The 23,590-nt window shown below is 40.3% G+C and overlaps 1 protein-coding gene across 2 annotated transcripts in view; it reads left to right on the top strand.

The window, feature by feature from the left end:
* The first annotated feature begins 848 nt into the window (after positions 1-848).
* ST6GAL2 (ST6 beta-galactoside alpha-2,6-sialyltransferase 2) overlaps positions 849-23,590 on the top strand; it is a 73,434-nt gene continuing 50,692 nt past the window's right edge. The window contains exon 1 of one of the 2 annotated variants that reach the window (XM_060769705.2): positions 849-1,388. The gene's annotated coding sequence lies outside the window, so the exon portion shown is untranslated. Of the gene's footprint in view, positions 1,389-1,708; positions 1,886-23,590 lie in introns of those variants that run through there. The other variant, XM_060769704.2, reaches the window with a different exon arrangement.

The raw sequence follows: 23,590 nt of genomic DNA, 5'->3' as shown, positions 1-23,590 counted from the left end.
CAGCTGGAGTGCTCAAGGGCCAGGGCTTCCCAGTTCTCAGTGTCTATGCCAGAGTTTTTAAGGTTTGAGCCCATCTTTAAATCTCTTTTCCTGCCCACCAACATTCCATTTTCAACCTCACTCTGTGAAGGCTGTGTGTTGATCAGTTGTGCAATGACCTTCACACATTAAAAAAAACTCACACACAGGCGTCCTCCAAGAAAAATAAAAACAAACCAACAAAAGTCACATGGCGATCAGCGAGTGGCAATGAGGGGAGGACTGTGAAATTGGGAAACCCTTAGTCACAGAGTGGCACATGGGCAATGCTAAGGCTAACAGCAGGAGCTTACCCCAACCCTCAGTTTTGAACTGCCAACCTTCTGGTCAGCAAGTTTTTCTGAAGCTAGTGGTTCAACCGTTTGCACTACCCTACCATGGCCTTAGCCTTGAACAATCTCTTTGCCCATTCCCTCTGTGGAAAAGGGAAGGAAGAGGAGAGGAAGCCGAGACTGGGGCGGAAGTTGGAATAGGCACCTCTGGGGTGAAGGGCTATTCCAGGCATGGGCAAACTTCGGCCCTCCAGGTGTTTTGGACTCGAACTCCCACCATTCCTAATAGCCTACCGGCTGTTGGGAGTGGTGGGAGTTGAAGTCCAAAACACCTGGAGGGCCGAAGTTGTGCCCATGCCTGGCCTATTCTGTGAGGGAGAAGGACAGTTATTTGGGAGAAGGGAATGGAAGGGGAGAAGGAGCCGAGGCGGAGGCGGAAGTTGGGAGTGGGCACCTCTTTGTGCCTCAGCCCTGAGGAGGAGGAGGAGGAGGAGGAGGCCCGCCCTCTTTGGCCACTCTCTGAGGAGGAAGGACAGATGTCCCGGGGAGCTTACTTTGGAGAGGGGAAGGAGGAGGAACGGGCACTTCTCCGCCTTTGGCCACTGGGCCAGGGAGAGCCCAGAGGCGGCGGGAAGGGCATCCTCCTCCTGCCGCCCTCCTTCCTCAAACAAGGAGCATCCTCCTCCTCCTCTTCCTCCATCTCCTCTCCTCCCTTTTCTCTCTCTCTCCGGGATTTGGAGTCGATGGAAGCAGCAGCCCAAGAGACATCGAGACAAGGGCGAAGCAGGAGCAGTAGCGCCCGACCGCTTTGGCCTCAGCATGCCCACCCTTCCTCCCCGAGGGCGAGCCGGGCTTGCCGCCAGCCGAGCAGCCACTTGGCAACCGCGAGGCCACCTTGGGCAAGAGCAGCAGCTGGTTCTTTAACGCGCCCCTTGGCTGCTGCTCCTGCTGCTGCTGCTGCTCCTCTCGTCCTCCTGTCACCTCCCCCTCCTCCTCCTCGTTGGGGCATTGATCATGAACGGTGACTGACACCCGGCTGCGGCGTGGCCTCGCCCCTCCCCTCTGCCCTTCCTCCCGGTAAGGAGCGTGGCCGCCTCGCCTTGTGTGTGTGTGTGTGTGTGTGTGTCCCACGCACTCGCAAGGGCCCCGGGAAAAAAAGGCTTCGGAGAAAGAGGGAGGCAGCGCGCGCGCTCATACACACACGAGGGCGCGCGCAAGGGGCCGGCCGGCGCGCGCTCCCTCTTTTCCCTGCCTGTCGCGCGCGGGGAAGGCAATGAACCCGCCGGGCGCTCCTCCAGGGCCATGTGCGGCGGAGAGGGGGAGTGAAGGGCAGGGTTAATCAAGGGAGGGGGGAAGGAGAGAGAGGAAGGGTGGAGGAGAGGGAGGAGGAGGAGGGGGGAGGAGAGGAGAGGAGGGGTCTCCCGTGGGGCTGTGTGTGTGCCTTTCGGGGGAGAAGCGGCTGGCGCGCGCACTTGCCTCCAAAAGAAAGAGAGAGAGAGAGCGAGAGAGAGCCACGGCAGCAGCAGCAGAGGAATCAGCACCGTGGGGAGATTTTGAGGAATTCCTAGAATGTGGTACGTTGGAGGTTTCATTCATTCCTTCCTGCCTGCCTGCCTGCCTTCCTTGGCTTGCGGGTCTTCTTTTCAGAAGAGGGGAAGAGGTTCTCGCTTTGGATGCTCTCGCCCCGGGGATCGAGGGGGATGCCGCCGCCGCCGCCGCCTCTGCCGTCCTTTCTTCTCCAGTCAGAATAATGCCACATCCCTCGCTCGGGCTTGGCAGCGGCGGGACTGAAAGGGAGCGGACTGCCCCCGGCGCACACACAAGCCTTGCCATTGTGGCAGATGCAAAGTGCGCGGAGAGCAGAAGCCTTGTGCCCGCAGGGGCTGAAAAGTGCCCTGGCTTCCTTCCCTCTCCTTCCTTCCTTCCTTCCTTCCTTCTCTCCTTCCTCCCTTCCCCGTCCTTCCTTCCTTCCTTCCTTCCTTCCTTCCTTCCTTCCTTCCTTCCTTCCTTCCGTCTTCCTTCTCTCCCTCCTTTCTTCCTGTCTTCCTTCCTTCTCTCCTTCCTTCCTTCCTTTTCTCTCTTCTCTTCTTTCTTCCTCTCCTTCCTTTCCTTCCTTCCTTCCTCCCCTTCTTTCCTCTCCATCCTTCCTTCTTCCTTCCTTCCTTTTCTCCCTTCCTTCTCTCCTTCCTGCCTTTTTCTCCTTCCTTTCCTTTCCTTTCTTGCTTCCTTTCTTCTCTTCTTCCTTCCTTCCTTCCTTCTCTCCTTCCTTTCTTCCTGTCTTCCTTCCTTCCCTTCCTTCTTCCTTCCTTCCTTTCCATCCTTCCTTCTTTTTCTCCCTTACTTCTCTTTCCTTCCTTCCTTCCTCTCCTTCCTTAATTCCTGTCTTCCTTCCTTTCCTTCCTTCCTTTCCTTCCTTCCCCTTCCTTCCTTCCTTGCCTTTAATAACATCACACTTTTGTGGGCAGGAAAACGCGAAGGGGTGGAGGAGAGAAGGATCAGCTAAGTTAATGTACGCCTTGGAGTCAGAGAAGAGTCATTATTGCTTAGACTTTAAGCACTCTGGAGAAACCGCAGAACATGCAATTTCAGTGTCCACTCACTTCCCTCCTCCTCGCAAGCTGTTCTTCTCATTTCACCCAGGACATTGTTGTTGTTATTCACTTGTATCCCTCTGTCCTTCCAGCCTTGGGACCAGTTTTATGGCGGGTGTTGAATCCTTTTGTGGCTTGCACTCTTTATTTATTTATGTATTTGGTAGTTCAGAGTTGAATTGACCTGTTTGGAGAAGCGGGGCTTTCCGAGAATGTCAATGAGGTGCTTAAAAATGACTTTCTATTTGCTCGTTTTGTTGTCTCACAGTGACCTTTGGTTTGCGAGGCAAGTGTGTTGACTCTTAAGAGAGAAGTCCATGTTCATCCACACATTTTATTGGGTACCTCTGATTTTCTTTTTTTGGGTGGAACTGAAAAGACACAGAATCATAGAGTTGGAAGAGACCTCATGGGCCATCCAGTCCAACCCCCTGCCAAGAAGCAGGAAAATCACATTCAAAGCACCCCCGACAGATGGCCATCCAGCCTCTGTTTAAAAGCCTAAAAAAGAGGAGCCTCCACCACACTCCGGGGCAGAGAGTTCCTCTGCTGAACAGCTCTCACAGTTAGGAATATTTTTGTTAGGATAGTCACTCAGAGAAACAGCAGTGTATTATAATGATGTGATGAACAAATACACTCTCATTAGGTTAACAACCAATATTCTGAAATATACTTTGCAAAGTATTTCCATTTTTTACAATACTGCAGAAGTGTCTTAGCCTGAACTTGCTTCTGAAAAGACAGTGTCTTTCTGTGCAGGATGAAATCTGAATTTCTCCTGCAAAGAAAAGTGCCTTTTGAATGTTTTTGTTGTAAAGTTCATCTGATTGTCACGGAACAGCTTTGAGTAAGAGAAAGAAGAAAAATCTTTCCAGTTTAAAAACTAAAATCTTTCTTTCCACAGAAAATACCAAACACTTTATGGAAATGCCTGAAAGTTTAAAGATGAAATTGGACATGGAAATATTCAACACTTAAAAGAAGTACTTTGAATCTTCAGACAAAATTTGATGCAATTGGACTGAGTTAAGAATGCATAGAAATATCCCAAAGAGTGTATGATGCTTTGCAAGAGGTCCTTTCCTTCGAAACACCTGAGGAAAATTGTGTGATGTATGCATGTACCTAGACTTCACTGTGTAGTATAAGGGTGTGTGTGCTTTCAAATTGCATATTGGCTTATGGTGACCCCATTAGTTTAATTGGGTTTGCTCAGGCAAAAATGACTCAGAGGTGGTTTTGCCAGGTCCTTCTTCTGAAATGAAGCTTGTAGCACATGGTATTCAATGGTGGTCCCTCATTCAAGTACTAATTATGCCCGACCCTGCTTAGCTTCCAAGATCAGTTGCCTTTAGGATATTTAGGTTCTCTTGTAGTATTGGTAGCTTGTGATATTTGGATTCTTAGCTGTTCTCACAGACTCTCTGAAAACATTTTCTTTGGGTTGCTGTGAGTTTTCTGGGCCATATGGCCATGTTTCAGAAGCATTCTCTCCTGACGTTTCACCCACATCTATAGTAGGCATCCTCAAAGGTTGTGAGATCCTCTGAGGTTGCAACCCAGTGATTCCGGCTATGAAAGCCTTCAACAGCACAACATTTTATTTCTTTTTATATTTTGAAAGTTGTGTATTCCATTTGTTTTAGTGGAAGAACTAATTGCATTTCTCCTACTTGTGATGTGTATGTTTGCCATCTTAATCACACACTTTGGGACTCCTGTCATTTGTTTAAGTCATCACACTTTTTGAACCTCAGAGAGATTTATGGGGGAGAATTTCAGAGACATTTAAATAAGGACACTGTTTTCAGTTATTTGCACCAGCTTCTTTACTACCGACATGTTTTGAGGAAAATTCAAGTGGAGTCACTTGAGGTTTCTTTGTTTATAAAACACAGGGTAGTATTTTAAATTTAAATGTATTGTTCCTAATTAAGATTTGGAGGTGTATTTTGTTTATTCTACAGCTGGAAAGTTCATATGCAGCAACACACTTAAGTGTGTAGTTTGATTCCCTGTTGCAGATACTGATAAGAATCAGATTGATTGAGCTCGTTTTCCACAAAAGCAACTCATAGGAGAGAAGTTTCCTTTTATCCAAAAGCAACTGAATTTACCTGTATATCAATTCTACTGGGAATAGTCTTAATGAAAGGTGCATGTCATTGGTTATTCTGTACATGCGTTTGTGGTGTGTAATTGCACTTGGGTCTGCTACTGCACAGATGATAAGTCTTAAACAGTTCATTGAAGATATCTGGTGGGAGAAGCAGTAAGCTCTTTGGATGCTGGGATGAAGGCATCAGGTCTGCATACAATCACATTTTGCAGGAAAAATCTTTTATAACGCATAACATATCTCCAACTTTGTCTAGTTTTGGAGGCAATACTGTCATCAAAAGAAGATGTTGAGATGCACAGTCAATAAATGGCATCACAGACACATATCTATTTTCATTATGTTAACGCTGTTTAACAATAATAATGTTATTTCAAAGCAATTGCATAAGTATCTGGTGATCCTCCTAGTGACCCAAAAGGACTAAATTGAGTGATTTGTCCTAAATAGAGTTGAAGTATTGACTCAATGGAAACTTGACAAATCAACATTTAAGTTTCATTGATTTCTAAATAAGACTTAGCAATTTGGCAAACCATGTGCATTCACACATTACATGCATATTCATATAAGAGTAGTGTTCTAAACATAGTATATAATTTATATGCCATAAATATATAGGAAATCTGTATTTAAGTTTCAATTATCATGAACTAAGTATGCTGCAGCTCAAGATACAAGCTTCTATGTTTGCACAAGTTTTCTGTAGAGTGCTGCAAGTTTGTATTTTATAGGGTAGGGTTGGGTCACACACGGACGTTTACTTATTGATTGTGGAATTGTGATGGCTTCTATGTGTGAAAAAGCTGTTAGGTTTTTCAAAATCGTGTCAATTCATATGAAGTATTGTGTATGTGGAGAGAATTCGTGAATTAAACTAATAGTGCTAACCATCAAAAATACGTATAAATATCGATCATTGTATCAATGTTCAATGTTTTATATTATTCCAATATTCTAATGCATTGAGGCAAGATAGTCAGCATTTTATACCAGGCTACTAAACATTACTAAAACAAGTACATTTTAAGCACACATTTTAGGCAATGCTATTTTGCCCATAACAGGCATGATTGTACTGGTTTGTTGTTGTTGGTTTTTTTTTTGGTAGAGCAGTTGTTTGCTTGTTATTTATTAATGTTTTAACACATTATTATGTGCTTATTAACAGTGAAATAGGAGAGGATAAGGAAGAAGTCACACAGAGTGATTGTTTCATTCTGCAATTGGAAATGGTTGTTTTGTGTGTCATGCATTTTAAATATATATTTCATGGTGTAGTATCTGCACTGGCCATTTGGGGGAACCAGAGAGCATTTCCTGTAATTTGCAATGGCACAAAAATAACAGTAAAAGCACAGAAATAGTTCATAATGTGATACTTTGTAACGACTAATCAGAAGTCGTCTGTCTATCTATCTACACACACACTCATATATTCTCCTTTGTATACAATGTATACAATGGAGCTTGGAATATATATAGTTGTGTAGTAACAGAAAAGGAATGTGGTAGATTTGGGTTACAACCTTTTTCCATTTTCATTTATGTAGCTGATACTTGATCATTGCCTCTAAACCCTTCTCATTTTCTTGAGATGTTAATGGGGTGTACATTCATATTCTGACAGTACTACTGTCACTTCTCATTGTAGTAAAATGTTTTTCAACTCACCTGAAAACTGGTATTTTCAATTTCATCATGAGATAAGGACATGACTAGAAGATATTATTAACAGGTTATCATGCAGTGATAGTTTATTCTCTTGCGCTACATGTGGGTATGAAACAAGCATCTGTTTCTGTAGCCCATGTACATTGGGGCTCAGAACATGTGATGTGTTTAGACATGCATAGACTGCTTTAGACCTCAGATTTTTTGAAACCATATTATTGTACAGAGTAGGTTCCACATCCTTTATCTGAAATGCTTGGGACCAGAAGTGTTTCACAGTTCAGATTTTTTTCCCCAGATTTTGAAACACTTAAGATAGCATAAAAGTCAAACATGGAATCAATAGGAGTATAGTGTCTAGATTGAGGGAAGTAATATTCTGTTTTGGTCAGACCTCAGCTGGAATACTGTGTCCAGCTTCGGCACTACAATTCAAGAAGGATATTGACAACTTGCAATGGTAAAAGGTCTGGAGGCCAAACCATACGAGGAATGGCTGAGGAAGCTGGGTATATTTAGCTTGCAAAAGAAGGCTGAGAGGAGACATAATAGCTATGTTTAAATATTTCACAGGATTGAGAAGGGGGCAAACTTGTTTTCTGCTGCTCTGGAGACTAGGACACCAAGCAATAGGTTCTAATTGTAGGGAACGAGATTCCACCTAAATACTTAGAAGAACTTTCTCAAAGCAAGATTTGTCCAGCTGTGGAATACACTTCCTCAGAGGTTGAGGGAATCTTCTTTTCTGGAGGTTTCTAAGCAGAACCTGGGTCTCTGTCGACAGTACTTTGATTTTATTTTCCTGAATGGCAGGAGGTTCGACTGGATGAACCTTGTAGTCTCCTCCAGCTCTATAATTCTATGAAATTCACTGATTTTTCATGTATAATTTATAGATACACCCTGAAGGTTATACATAAAATTGTTCATGAAACCAAGTTTGTGTAGTTTTAGCGATCAGAAAGCTAGCTCATCATGTCATTATGTGGCCAATTTTGGATTCTGGAATTTTTTCATTTCAGAATTCTGGGTAAGGGATCCTAATCTGTGCCAGTTCTCTATCTTGCTTTATGCTACTAAATGGTACTGTTCATTTCTTAGGTAGTTCTTGAATCTTGAGTCTATTTCTCAATAATAAAGGTCAAAAGCAGCAGATGATAGCACTGTGATTATTACTGAGAAGTTAAAAAAGAGATACTATATTTTAAAATGAGGTGTCACGTTTCTGTCTAACTAGACAAAGTAGTCTCTTTTTAGCTTTCTTGGAAATTGTTCCCAGAAGATTATATGAAAATTCTGATCTTTTGAGCTACCTTTCTAATGCAGTTTTAAAAAAAGGTAGACAGACAACATTGCGCACCTATTTTATAGTTCTTCCTTTTATAATAATAATAATAATAATAATAATAATAATAATAATAATACTTTATTTATACCCCGCCACCATCTCCCCCAAGGGACTCGGTGCGGCTTACATCAGTAAACAAAAGCAATAACAAAAACAATCAATACAAAACAATTAATATAAATCACATAAACAAAAAATTAAACAATAAACAATAACAGTAACACACAAGAATTTAAAAATCTATGGCTGGGCCAAATGTAATAATTTAAAATTAAAAAAAATAACGCTGGGCATGAACAAGGTAGGATATAACTGGGATAAAGTTTTTCAAAGAGAGATGAGGGAATGCAGTCAGTCCTAAATCCGTAGTAAAGTGCATTTGAGGGCATATTGCTGAGAGTTTTCCTTATTCTGGGAAGGCACACTGGAACAACCATGTTTTCAGACTCCTCCTGTTTTTGGTTATAAGGAGACAGTTTTCCTAGTAATTGTTTTGAAATATTGTTTTTATAAAGTATTGATATAGACAATTATGCAGAAAAATGAAGAAAAATTTAACGTAGGTAGATATTAGAATTAGTTGAATACTTGGTTTCAAGTCCAGTACCAGACTGATCACTATGTATCTAGTACCAATCTTGAAACCCAGTATGCAGGTTGTAGTTTATAATTTCAGTCTTTGTTTCACTAACAAGTTGGATGGCAAGATATAACTTGGAAGGTACAAAATCTTTCTTCTGCAATAGTAATGTGGGTTGCTAAACTTACACTAGAAAGATACAGGAAGTTCCTTCATACCATGATTTGGCAGCACAATTTGGTTTCCTGGGGGAATCTTGCTGTGGTTGCAGCAGTTCACCTTAAACGCCCTCCTATAATTAAGACTGTGCTGTGTTTGCATCTTGGGGATTTTGTTTTTTGTCATTGAATGTGCATGGTTAGAGGGGGATAATGCAAAGTGACAACCTGAAACAGTGGAGAAGATAACACTTGCTCATGAATGTTGATGGCAACAGATAATATGAAACCTGTCAGTATTAAAGGAACAAATGTTTCAAAACCGATCCATGAACTCAGTTCAAAGAATTCTTTTGGTTTCTCTAACAATGAGGACAGCAGCAGTTCTGACTATGTACTGGTGCAATTTTCATCACTTGCCACACCTAAGTCCAAATATCAAGCCACAATTTAGTATAGGACCTGACCTTGAGCTAAAGCTGACGAAAATACACCTGACACCCTACTATGTTTCTTACAAGATTTGGCACATTTGATGTATTAAAAATGTAAAACAGTTGTAATTAAAACATATTATATGGGTCACCTGATGTTTAGAACAAAAAAAAAGGGTAATGAAGTGACCCTCTGAGAGCTTCTATCAATTTTAAAGTAGCTCAAACACATACACATGATTTAGCATACTAATTGAGAAACAGTAATTCCTGTACCTGGCTGTGCTTAAATATATAAACTCCCCCAACCCCTTACACACAACCCCTCATTGTTTTCCTTTATTGTGGCTTTGACAAAATAAAGAAAACAGGGACAGGTAAAAGGTAAAGGTTTCCTCTTGACATTAAGTCTAGTTGTGTCCGACTCTGGGGGGTGGTGCTCATCTTCATTTCTAAGCCAAAGAGCTGGCGTTGCTGTAGATGCATGACTGCATGGAGCGCCGTTACCTTCCCATTGAAGCGGTACCTATTGATCTACTCACATTTGCATGTTTTCGAACTGCTAGGTTGGCAGAAGCTGAGGCTAACAACAGGAGCTCACCCCGCTCCCCGGATTCAAACCACTGACCTTTCAGTCAGCAAGTTCAGCTCAGTGGTTTAACCTGCTGCACCACACTTTAGTCCAGTTTAAAAAGTACAGTGTGGTACAAACAATGAGGCCACACTGGTGGCCACACTGGTGCTTTCCCCTTTACATAGAATGATCCTCTCTTATCTATAGGCCATATTAAAAATCATAATTTTGACTCTAAATCCTATCCCCCACCTACACATGAGGTTGATTTACACACAAATATATACAATTTAAAACCCCAAAGCGAGATTTATTGTTCAAAGTTGTTGTCACAATGAGTGTAATTTTTTGTTTCCCTGGCTATAAGTCTCCTTGCCTCCGGATAATAAGATCTCCACTTACAAGGTCACCATAGGTGTTTCTAATGTATGTCTGTGCCTAAAGCTACACAGGCTAGGTGCAGCATTTCGCAAAATGTTCATAATTCTGAATTTTTTGTTTCTTTGGTTTTTTAAGAAAAATGTTTGCATCCTTCACAGGATTTAATATTCTGTTGCCAAAAATCCTGAAGCATAGATGTGAAGATACTTTGGTTTAGCTTTTTAAAAAGGGTTAGTTGAAGTCTTGGTACTTCCTCATTAAAAAAGGACAAAAGAAATAGCATGAAGCCATTGTAGGAACTGCAGAAACATTATTCGATTTATCAAGATGCTCTGGCTCCCCCCTTCATATCTATTTTAGACTTCTCCTCTCCTTCATACCTTTATTTACTGTGAATAATAGTTTTTATATCACCTTTCAAAGTGCATTTCATGTCTAGGACTTTGTTCCCACACAAATAATGTGTTCCACATTTTGGCTGCAAACTGATTTAGAGATGTCATTAAAAGTGATCAAATGACAAAAGGAAATAATGGGTAATTTCACAAAAGAAATGAATAAAAAGAATGGGAGGATGGGCAATATATAAGAAAACAAATACCAGATATTCTGCAATGTTGTTCAAAACACAGCTAAAATAAGAGAGAATTTATGTGTCCTCTAAATATAGTAATGATAATGCCACATATATTTGTCTGGAATTAAATGTTGGAGTGAAGCTATACTGTAGAATTAATGCAGTTTGACACCACTTTTACTGCCATGACTCAGTGTTATGAAATCATGGCAGTTGTAGTTTTATAAGGTCTTAAACCTTCTTTCCCAGAGTGCTGATGTCTCACCAAACTGCCGATCTCAGAGTTCCATAGCATTGAGCCACAGCAGGTGTCAAACTCCATTAACAGTGTCAAACTGCATTAATTCTACAACATAGATGCACCTCTGATGTACTACTGATTTGTGTTAGTCCCAGTCCCATTCTCAAATAATCAACCGCAAGTTTTGCAAATTTTGGCAGTACCAAACCTATCCCATAACTTAAAATTATGCCAATAAAAGAGTAAATTTAGTGGATCTGATCAAAGTCAGCCATGCAAGATCTTTCCTATTAAGCTAAAGGCAAATCACAGTATCAGGATGATAAGCAGATAAGGACCCATCTACACAGACCAAATGAGTCAGTTTGAAGTGAATGGACTCCACCGCATCCACACGATGTAGGGGGCCCATTCTCCTTAACATGGTGTTCTGCATGAAAAAAGTTGTGGGATTCTGTGGAACTTCCCTGAATCTCTGGAGCTTGTCTGTGTTTTGGGGTTGTAACATTTTTTTAACTTGGGAGAAGACTGCATTAAGGCAAATGGGTTCTGTGTATCATGTGGACATTACAGAGTCCATTCACTCACGCTCTTCTGTAGGAGGGCCCTTAGAGATCTTTGGTACTTTTTTTTAATATGATAAAAGAACTGCTAAGACAGACACCCAGTCTTCCATTTTCTCTCAGTTTTTCTGTTTAGTAAGTCAACAGCTGTTTGTCTGTCCTGTTGTAGGTGAGCACACACAACTACAGTAAGTTCAGTTGGAGTAGAATTCTGCTTTTCTCCAGGAAGAATGGGAGCATACACATATTTCTATGTCAGAAGCATTCTTTAACTGAGGCAATTAATATAGACCAGAATGTGGATTATAGATATCTGTAGTGTCTACACAGGCACCACATGAACTGGCAGCAAGCTGCAAAGGACTCCACACAGATCCACCAGATCACTATAATCCACATTCTGACCCAGAGTAATTGCCTCAATCAAAATTCAGCATTTTTCTCATACCTCCTTAAAATCTAGCATTCCCATGGTGCTTTCATTGATGGAGTGGGAGGCATTCATTTTTCTAGCTATTTTGTGCAGCTGTTTTTTATTCCAACCACTCCTGTTTTAAATCCAATTACATTTGTGCTCCATATTTGGCATTTGGCTCCTGTGCCTGGTTTATATACAAAAAGGGATGCAGTAGATTTTACAATTTAAATTGGGAATTTCGATAGGGAGCCACTTTGAGTCTTCCTATGGAGAGAAAAAGCAGGGTATAAATAAACATTATAATAATAATTCTGGTGACTCTTACCATGTTGTTTCTGGCTGGATTCACTTTAGAGCTTTCATTGGGTGAAAATGTTTCCGACAGGCTGGCCTCAAGGTGAATATCATTGTCTGTGTAGATGGAGCCTAAGATATGCCTATAATTTTATTCCTTTTAAAAACTTTTTGTATACTTTGTATATTTTAGCTATTTTGTACTTGTTTAAAATTGTAAGCCTCTGCCTTATCAGAAGCAGTCTTCTCTGCCTCTTTTCTCCATATTCAGACACTGGCCAATGAAGGCCATTCCATGATGCACAGTCACTTCTAGTAACTGCCCACAGGAATCTGTCTTGCCAGCAGTTTGTCAGTATTCTCCACTTGAGCCCTGGGACTTATCTCATGTGACGACACAAAGTGCTTATGTGGCGACATCCTCTGCTCTCCTCTAGCTTGATTTGTTTGATCTTGGGGGGGGGGGGGCAGGAACGGGAGAATACAGTTATGCCACCCACTGAGAAATGTGAATTAGCACTGCCTGGCCATTGCGGTCACACAATCCAGCAGTGTTATGATGGTGCTGACTGTCATGCTGGTAAGCAGCCACAGGATAGCATCTCCCAAGTGATATTTCGCACTGCCAGTTAGAAGCATGTACGATTCTGACTTGTTAACTCCAGTATTAACCTCAGTAAAATGGCAGCCATTATCAAAATATTTTCATGTAAATCAAGGCTGTGGAATATGTGACTACAGGCCCTTCCACATAGCCATATAACCCAGAATATCAAGGCAGAAAATCCCACAATATCTGTTTTTATTTATTTATTTATTTACTTTGCTTATATACCGCAATTCTCAGCCTAATGGTGACTCATTGCGGTGTACAACATAGAAAAACAGGTGCAAAATACAAACATAGTGTAAAATAATCCGCAGTACATCATTATCAAAACATCTCATCAAAAACATCAACATTAATACAAAGCCATTCCGAGTCGTCTCATCGTCAAGTTCACAGTCCGATACCATTTCCGTTGTTCCATTCCTATGGTCAAGTTACCAGTCATTGCACTTCTATTCAAATGCCTTCTTAAACAGCCAGGTCTTTAGCTTCCTGCGGAATATCAACAGGGAGGGGGCTAGCCTGATGTCTACGGGAAGGGTGTTCCACAGCTGAGGAGCCACCACCGAGAAGGCCCTATCTCTCGTCCCCGCCAGCCGTGCCTGTGACGCAGGCGGGATTGAGAGCAGGGCCTCCCCAGAAGATCTCAAAGTCCTCGTGGGCTCATAGGCCGAGAGGCGGCCTATGTTTTGAATTGGTTTATTTGAATCCACCCTGCCATATATTCTAGTTCAAAGCAGAAAATGTGGGATATTATTCAGCTGTGTGGAAAGGGCCTAGAATTATTATACTCCCTTATTCTAGGACAGGTAGGGCTGATAGGAGTTTTAGGCTGAAGTACCTGCATGGCCCCGCTCTTGAAGTATTTGGAAAAGTTAGTCAAGTGCTACAAGCCTTTTTTTAAAACTAAAAACCAAACCATAATGAATGCAAAAACCATAATTTAACCAAGGGCAGTGCTTCATTCCTTGTATTCATCTTTAAAATACAGATGCCATACTAATCCCATTTGAAAGCTTTAATACTGAATAAAAGAACTCCCTGTTTTCGTTACAACTACATTTTGTGGGGAACAATTTCAGCTCATAACTGGATAGTAATTTTTACATCTTGTTGATTTACATTTCAAAAATATATAATCTTAGATTAGTTGTATACTTTTGTAAATAACATTGTGTAAATGGGGACTTTTCTGGACTGAATGTGTGGCTTCCAAGAGCCAGAAGAACTAGGAAGGTGCTCTACATGTTACTTCTCTAGGAATCCTTCTCAACGCTGCTTCGCCTGTAAGTGAATGACTGCAAGGAAAGGATTCTTACAGATGATCTGTGAAACTGATATGACATAGGAAGTACTGATCCACATAGTCAGCCACAAGCTGCAGAGAAGGTTGTCACATTTTGCACTTTCAGCCCCAGGAGTTGTAAAACTGGCAGCGGGTGGGGACAAAGGGTGAAAGCACTGATTCATGTAATCAGGCCTGTAGGCAAATTATATCAGACACATGGAGCCCTGGCCCAAAGAAGCATTTTGAGAGTAACCATCACATAGGAAGTACACTTAGCACTTCATATTTCCTGGGATTAGAGGCAAAGGACCCCCGTAAAATTGGAAAAATATGAATAAAGATATTACATTTTTTTAAATGGATAAAACACTATCTAGAAATTTCTGGGTCTTCCAACACAATTATATGGTCATCTTCTGCTGGAAACTGAACACAGAATCACATTGGAGGACCTAGAGATTCTTAGACCCCTTCTACCCTGCCATATACCTCCCAGATTTTCTGCTTTGAACTAGATTATATTACAGTGTAGACTCATGTAATCCAGTTCAAAGTAGATAATGTGGATTATCTGATTTGAAAATCCGGATTATTTGGCAGTGTAAAAGGGGCCTCAGAAAAGTGTTTACTCTAGAAATATCTAGGTCCTCCAGCATGATTGGAAGAAGTTGATTTAGAGAGGACATTTTAATCAAATTTGTGAAAAATCAAACTTGCAAAAGTCAAAATCACAAATCTAAAAGGATGACTGTAGTTTGCATTCCAAAACAGCTTTGCAGAAGAGATTTTAAAATGTTTGTTCTCTTCTCTGTTCATATGTGTTCCCATTTTGTTCTTGGCTGCAGTGCCACTCTGATCTGACAATGCAGTTCTCTCTCTTAATCCCAAAGTCTTCTGTTCCGCATTCTCCTTCTGTTCCTAGCCTTCAGACTGACTAGCAGTGCCAAGCTGCCATTGACCACCTGTGATAAGGGCAAAATGGAGCATCAGGATGTAATTCAGTACAGCAATAGCTCCCGGTTGCCCCCTCATGGCTTCAAGCCACTGCATTGTAATTGCATTTACAAAATATTGCTATTTAGATAATGTAATAATATTCCCAGGATTTTGTAGGGAAATATTGAGTGCCAGAATCTTTTATTTAGTCAGGTGCCAGGAGAGATGGCTGAGAAGTGCTCATATAGGAGAGTACTCAAACTAACTACAAGGGCTAAGAAAGCATGAAGTGTCTGCCACACTGTGGGTGACTCTCAGAGCTGGCAAGAGGACCTGGCTCACACCTTATTTCCTTTCCTCACTTTTGCTTAAGTATTTACTCTGGCAGGTAGAGGGGGCAGGATTCCCTCACCCAAGTATGTAAAGAACACCCATGCCTGGGGTGTTGTGTGTTTCCACGCTATCATCTGTGTCATTGATATTGCAGTGGATCTGTGGTGGGGTAGGCTTATAATCAATCTGCAAGTTAGACACCTCAAAATAAGGGCTGTATATTCCACAACTACAGGATGGATCAAGTGAGTCAGCATGGGAAAATTTTATTGTGAACCTCTGTCATACTGGGCTGTGCAGGTAATGGATGAGTGAACATAAAGCCTTGCAAATTGTTCTCAGGCTCATGATGGTAAGATGCTTTCAGTGTAGAGATATATATACACACTGTTTAAGCCCTACAAATAAAACATCTCTGACAAATGCATGATTAGCTAAGCTAAAGCATGAGGGAAAGCCTTGTGTGGTTTATTCTCCTGAGTAAATAATCTGAATTTTATGGGTTTTAGAGGTTTGAGTCATAACTTTAATGTTATTTAAATATAAGGATTTCTTGAGTGTGGTCAGCTGTAATAGTGTATTGATTTTGAAGATGCAGTAGGTAATTGCAGACACTTGGAAGCTTATTCTTCTTTTGATGCACTTGTACCTTCCATCAGTTGCAGTCATGCATGAGTGAATCTGAAAAAAATAGGCTACTTGTAGCTAAGCCTTTTTTTAAACTACAGATCTGGATTTACAAAAAATGAGAAAATCCAAATTAAGACAGAGTAGTGGACTGTCTATCAGCTGAGTCTGCATGGAAATTCTAGACTAAATGTAAAGGAGGACTAAATTTTTCAACAGAGTAGTTTCCCTTCATATATAATGTTGTCTGTGTGGTAGAGATTTGGGATGAGGGAAAATCAATATGTAGCTATTTTTATGGTTGTGTCAACGAATAATAACAGAACACTACTGCTATGAAGTCCCTGTGGTTTCACTGTGTCATTTATTGGCGCTCTGGCAGATTGTCTATGGAGGTCTGCATGATTGTGTAATAGTGCAGTTGGATTCTTTTCTGTTAAAATGCCGATTCATGTAGGTCTTTACCTTATGATAAGGCTTGAAATTTTTACATATCTGGGTCTTGCTGTTGATTAATTTGACTAATTGATTAATTTTGTAAAAGTATTTTCTAAGTAAAACAGTGGAACGCCACAAGGTTGTGTGTTGACTCCTCTGCTTTATACTTTGTATGCATATGATTGCATCCCCGTCCATGATAGCAAATTCACAGATGATACAACACTGGTGGGGCTTATCTCTGAAGGGGATGAGTCTGCCCGATGGATGAGATGGATCGGCTGCTCTTGTGATGAAGGGACAGTAATCTGGTTCTTAACATCAATGAGACCAAGGAGTGTATAGTGGACTACAGAAAGAACAGAAAGAACAGACTGAAATCCAGCCACTTGAAGATCAAGTGGAGCAGGTGGCCAGTTTTAAGTTCCTGAGTATCACTTTTAAGGAGGATCTGACCTGTGGCAATCATATGGCAGTGTTGGTTAAGAGGGCCCAGCAGAGATTGTACTACTTCAGACTTCTAAGGAACCAACAACTGAATGAAAAACTGCTGGTGACTTTCTACTGCTGTTCTGTAGAGAGTGTCCTAACCTACTGCATCTGCACATGGTTTGGTAACTGCACAGTGGCAGATAGGAAGATGGTCCAAAGGGTCACCAGTACTGCTCAGAGACTCATTGGTTACCCTTTCCTCTCTTTGGAAGAACTTTATAAATTCTTTATCCTTAAGAAAATTTAAAACATTCATAGGGATCCATCTCATTCAGCATATTCTCTTTTTGAATTATTACCATCTGGCAGACGGTACAAGGTGCCAAAGAATAAACCAACAGACTGAGAGATAGCTTTTATCCTTGAGCTGTAACTACACTGAACTCTTTGGTTTCACATTGATGTAGCATTGAGGGCTGTGCAGTAGTGATTGGACCATGGAGGGATTGGTGTGTTGTATTTTGTGATGCTTGGTGGGGAAAGCATTTAATTTCATTGTGCAATAGCACAGTGACAATAAAACTATTCTATTCTATTCTAAACTAGCAATCCTAGGTTTCCGCAAGATGGAACAAGGGCAGTTGAAATGGAATCATAGAACTATAATTGTGTAAAGAGATAGGGTCTCTTTGTGTCCCAGTAATGTGGACTGTCTTAGAGCTGACCCTCAAGGTTTATTGTATCCTATATAAATGAGTCATATTGCCAACAGAGGTAATTGCAAGTTTGATTTTATTGAAATATGTATATAAACTTATTCTCTAGCGTGCTTAGTATATCTGGCTAAAACAGCATCATCTACGCAAAAGTATGAAGTGCTAACAGGGTTTCGGTAACCCTAAAATTTGCAGATGTAATGCTGATTCAGCCTGGGAAGATATTCAGTTGAACAATATTAGGATGCTTTAAGGTTCTTCATCTCCATGCCACAGAACAAAGTATGTACCCAGTTTTCTTCCTTACTTTGTTTTTTTAAATAAAAGTCTTCAGTTATTGGTAGCTGAACTAGGTTAAGGTTTTGTTTTTTTGTTTTTTTAAAAAAGTCCTCTCCTATTTTATGCTCAAAGATTCCCAGTTGTGAAATGGCCATTTGACCCTGTAGAAAGCTTGAATAAATGCTGCCACTGAGCTGATTTGTTTAGTGACGATCTTATGGTTCTTAAAGAGCAGGACTTATTGTCTGTTATACAAATTATTCAGGTTGCTTTGAATAACATGAAGCTTGCTTTGGCAATTTGTTGAATACAGATAAGTTTTAGAATTGAAACTAGAAGAGTCAAAAAGGGATTAAAGAAGAGCAGGATGGGAGGAAAGGAGAGGCTGGATAAAGAAAACGTGATCTTCAGGCAGGAGTGGTCTGGCATTGAGTCAAAATTCCAGAGAGATTCTTGTGTTTTAAATATCGCTTAAAACATGTCTGTTTGGCTTCCTCGGATTCTGCTAATTTTACTGTAAATAATTTCTAAACTCCATTGGCCTTCTGTGAATTTCAAGCCCTGTTTATAGATACAATGTATAGAGATTTCTGATTAAAAAGAAGTTTTACCAACTATGGCGCTGTTTCCTTAAAAGCCTACATCTGTGGTTTGGGGGGATGGAAAATTTGACTCCAGCCTGTGGTCTAAGTCCAATAAAACCCCAGGTGTTGTTTTATTATTTCAAGAATTACTGATGCTTCCCAGAAGAACTATGTTTCTAACGTTACGAGCTAATGGCTAAAGTTCATTTCAGAATGAAGTTGCTTTATTCCTGCCCCTAATGACTATGCACTAATTGTTATTTTGGGGGGATGGAAATCAAAATGTTAGATTTGTAAATCTTCACTCATTTCATTACTGCATGAAAATTTCCTAAACTTTTCTTCCCACTGGGAAATATTGAAATCATTTTTGTGCATGTTTCCTTTCTTTTTTAAAGGTAAGGGGTTAAGATATTTCATGACAGAATACAAGGTCTGCATGGTGGGAATGTATATGATTGTAAAATGACTTATGATCACATAAAGTTGCATTGCATTGTTGTGCAATGTTCATATTCTCAGGAGAAAAAGAGAGACATAGCTATGCAATTGGGATCATTCTGCAAGAAGATGCAGCGATGTAGCTGTTGTACATGTTCTGATGCACAATGTGTACAAGACATCAGATTGCACAATGAAAGCTCCCATTGATCCTGCATGATTACCCATTCTCACAGTTCACTAGCATAGTTGTGTATCATGTCTATGTAGCTCAGTTATCGTGTCATTGTAACCCTGTCATCATCAAGACACTATAAATACTCATGTATACGTCAAGGGCAGTTTAGGGAGGACAAAGTTACGGATTTTAATAGGACTGTGGGTAAGTTAGGGTTTGTTCACAGAGAATGGAAAGCATCAATCCCACCTTGGGGCCAGATGCCCCTGGATGCCGCCACCATTTCACCAACCAGGCATTCAAAAAGACCAGAAGTCCTGCCATAACAGAGAGAATGGGGGGGGGGGTCAATGTTTTTTTGAGGTTATCCCAGGATGAGAAAGCTCTTGCCTTTCATCATTCAGAGAAGGGTGTGGTTCCTTTTTTGATAACTGTTAAGGCACAGTTCTCACATTGCTCTATGGGTAACCCAACACAGGTTTTTGGGTTATTTATTTATTTACTTACTTTATTTATACCCTGCCTTTCGCCCCGTGGGGACTCAAAGTTGACCACGGTTCATTGTTTGTTGGCTGATGTTTGCTTTTATATTTTGTTATACTGTTGGGGTTTTTTTTCTATTTTATGTTGTTGTTTCTGTATCTTAATGTGTTATATTTTAACTGTGTTGATCGGGCTTGTCTACATGTAAACCACCCTTGTCCCTTTGGGAAGATGGAGGCGGGGTACAAAAATAAAGTTGTTATTATCATTATAAAGCCCTGTATGGTTTTGGTCCAAGTTATCTGAAGGACCTTTTCTCTAACTATGAATCACGTAGACATCTACAATCAACTGTGGAAGGCCTGAACCAAACTAAAATGTGTCTAGATAATCTGCTTCATCCAGGAAACCTTAGAGTTCTGAAGCTACCACACACTCCGGTACCTTTCCCAGAAATGGGAGAGTGGAGACTGGTCTGTTGCTGTCATGTACAATGAGTCTTGGGAAGGTTGATTTTTAATTAAAATTTCTAGACTTATACATGAGTATATAGGGCATTATTGTAGCCTCTGATACAGTATCTCGGTGATAGTGTTTTTACGCAGAATTCTACCTTTTTGCACAAAATATAGGTGTTTGGGGTTTTTTGCAAGATGAAGAAAACAAAATAAAGCACTGTCATACCGGGGGGAAGGGGGTTCATGGCAACAGACATTTTTAATGGGGTGTCTTATACAGGTGAGAAAAGATGTGCCATAGTAATGTTCTGATAAAATATTAGTGGAGAGAAAGAAATCAATAGAGCTTAGCCTAAAGAAAATGAGAAGTGTAATCCTAACAACTTGAGCAACTGAGTGCAGGCAGCTTTTATAGTACTGATACTGGTTTTTCCAATGTGTACAAATGCCAACAAGTGGAGTTGGCAATGAGGTAATGCTGACACTGTGTGCATAATTCAACTTCGATAACAAAGCACCCTTAAATTAGTCAGAGGCACTAGGCTTTGCCAAGAAAACATTAAAGCAAGTTTTCATTTTCTGAGCCAAGCCATTTTAAAATTACAACGAGCCAGAGATAATTAGGAAAATATCCAAGAGTTAAAGAACATCTCATTTTTTTTTTGGAACTCTTTTAACTTACTATGCCTAGTCCAGTATGTCTCTGTTTCAGTAAGCCAAACAAAATTAAAAATTGTTACCTTAAAGTACATCAGAAAGTTGACATTTTGTGAAACTTATTCTGGCTGTATACTGAGTTTCTAGAAATTCATTTAATGATGTGTTAATTGGGTAAACTAATGTTTGTTTATTATGTATTTTAGGCAAATAAATCCTACAAAATAGAAACATTGTGATGTATTCTGTTTAAAATACCAGTAATTCAGTAAAAAGATGCAAATAAGAACAAACTTAGAAAACCTAATGGCCAATTCCAGTTGAGAGTTCCAACTAAAGCAAACCCATTTGATTAATGGAACTTTAGTAACTAAGCCAACATTTAGCATTAGATCCATTTAATCTGTGGATCTTCCTCAGTTGAAACTGGAAATGTGAGCAGTGACAACACTACAAAAGCGATATGGACAACAGAATTCTCTTATACAAATTAGCATATTAAAATATTTTTTCTGGCACCAACATTGCAATGAAATAGATGCCTGGAGAGCTTTACTGCCAAGTTCCATAACAGGGGAACTCCTACTGAGAAGACTCTTCCCACAAGGTCTTGGAGAACAGGCAGTTTATCTTTTTGAACTACCTATGTTCAAGGAATTATTTCCATGTAAATTCATCTGCAATTCTCATTACTTGTAAGAGTATTTGAGAATCATCATTGTCCTTGTCATCCTGCCTTCTCCCCAATTTTCCCTCAATCAGTTATAATATTTATTTATTTATTTATTTATTTACTTTATTTGTATACTGCACTCTCTCAGCCCGTAGGCGACTCAGTGCGGTTTACAACCAGGTCAATATACAAAGTGCACAACACTAGCATTTAAAAAAGTAACTAAGGCAACTACATCAATATAACAGCACATCAATACATCAATATAACGTCAATACATCCATATAACTAACCCATCACGTCTCATCAGTAAAGTCATAATCCGATTTCCTCGTCCATTATTCCAAGTTCCAAGATCAATCAGTTAATTGCACTGCTTAATTAAACGCCTGTTCAAAGAGCCAGGTCTTCACTCTTCTTCTGAACGTCAGCAGGGAGGGGGCCGACCTAATGTCTGCGGGAAGGGCGTTCCACAGCCGAGGGGCCACCACTGAGAAGGCCCTGTCTCTCGTCCCCGCCAGCCGTGCCTGTGAGGCTGGCGGGATCGAGAGCAGGGCCTCCCCGGACGATCTTAATGTCCTAACTGGTTCATAGGGGGTGATGCGTTCGGACAGATAGGTCGGGCCAGAATACAGAATCTTAAAAGAGAAGATTATCATGAGTCAGCCATGTTTCAAGGAAGCTTGTTAACTGTTCCTGTAATAATCATGAATCAATCCAAAATAAGCTTCCAAAGCATCAAATTTTGCACCATTTTGAAAATTACAGGTATAGAATGTCAGGGACTCTTCATAATAAAACAGATTATGTGGATTGGGAATGGCAGATTAAGCAAAAGGAATATCAAGAACATCTCCATACTTTTGATATTGGAGATTAAAACTTCCCAATAAGGAAGTAGTGTTTCAAAGTTAGATATTGAATCTGCTGTCCTATAAACACTTGTCAAGGAGTAAATACCAACACACTCAATGGGGCTTACTTATTAGTAGATTTGCATAGGATAATATTCACAGAGTTTTAAAAAATTTCTAAATCACATTATGTTGCATAAGAAATGGAAAACAGTTTCCTTCCTTCAACATATTCCAGTTTTATAAATCAAATTCAAATAAGATATATACATTAATTCTCAATGGGGGAGGAAGTGAAAAAAATACTCATTTCTGGTCCTCCTAAATAAGAAAGAGCATCTTATGCATTGCGATCAAAACACTGTGAGGTTATTTTGTTATTTTATTTTATTTTTAGATGTTCGTGAAAATTTTGTTTGTGAAAAAAGGATTCCCACAGCCAACAAACTGTGTAATTTGCACACAATACATTGTACTCGTATAGAAAAATATACATGATTGCCCTGGTATTTTTTTAGAGGAGACTTTTTTTAATGTTCTTTCATTCTTTGTTGTTTCAAATAAGGGAAATTCTACATTAAAAGCTCCATGTAGTGAGATAAGAAATGGCAGCTTACAGGAACCAGTGGTTCTGTCAGATGATACAGTTCTAATCAGTTTCTATAATGTCATTTAACAGTTTCTCCTACTAAAACAGCAGTAGGCAAATAGGTTTTCTTAATGGAAAATTTCAAGAAAGGTTTCCACCTGTAAATGCTGTTTGACTGTGAAATAGATTACCTTGGAGTCTGGTGGAATCTATAGGTCTTCAAACAGAGGTTAGATGGGCATTTTTAAGGAGTGCTTGAGTTGTGTATTCCTGCATGGCAGGGAGCTGTACTAGAAGGCCTATATGATCCTATCTGGCTGTAAGATTCTGTGATTCTATAAAATGCTAAACATAGTAATTATAGCAGCACCTAAAGTTACTGAGTCTTTTCTTTGAGTTTCAGTGATGTAAACTTGAGAATATGGCGCAAGGCCCTGTACCCATGGAAATGATATCCATTGTTTCTTCAACCCACATCCATCAAAATATATCCTCTCAAGAACTTTTCTAGGTTCTCCAAGGTGATTCTATGACAACCTCTGGCAAAAGTAATTCATTTCAATAGGGTTCACTATTATTCAATGGTACCTGTTTTCATTGGGGCCCCTGGTGGCACAGTGGGTTAAACCGCTGAGCTGCTGAACTTGCTGAGCGAAAGGTTGACGGTTCAAATCCGGGGAGTGGGATGAGCTTTCACTGTTAGCTCCAGCTTCTGCCAACCTAGCAGTTCAAAAACGAGTAAATGTGA

The sequence above is a fragment of the Anolis sagrei genome, chromosome 3 (assembly GCF_037176765.1).
Source record: "Anolis sagrei isolate rAnoSag1 chromosome 3, rAnoSag1.mat, whole genome shotgun sequence".
In the NCBI taxonomy this organism is placed as follows: domain Eukaryota; kingdom Metazoa; phylum Chordata; class Lepidosauria; order Squamata; family Dactyloidae; genus Anolis; species Anolis sagrei.
The sequence above is the reverse complement of the archived record's forward strand: the minus strand, read 5'-3'. Positions and strand labels throughout refer to the sequence as shown.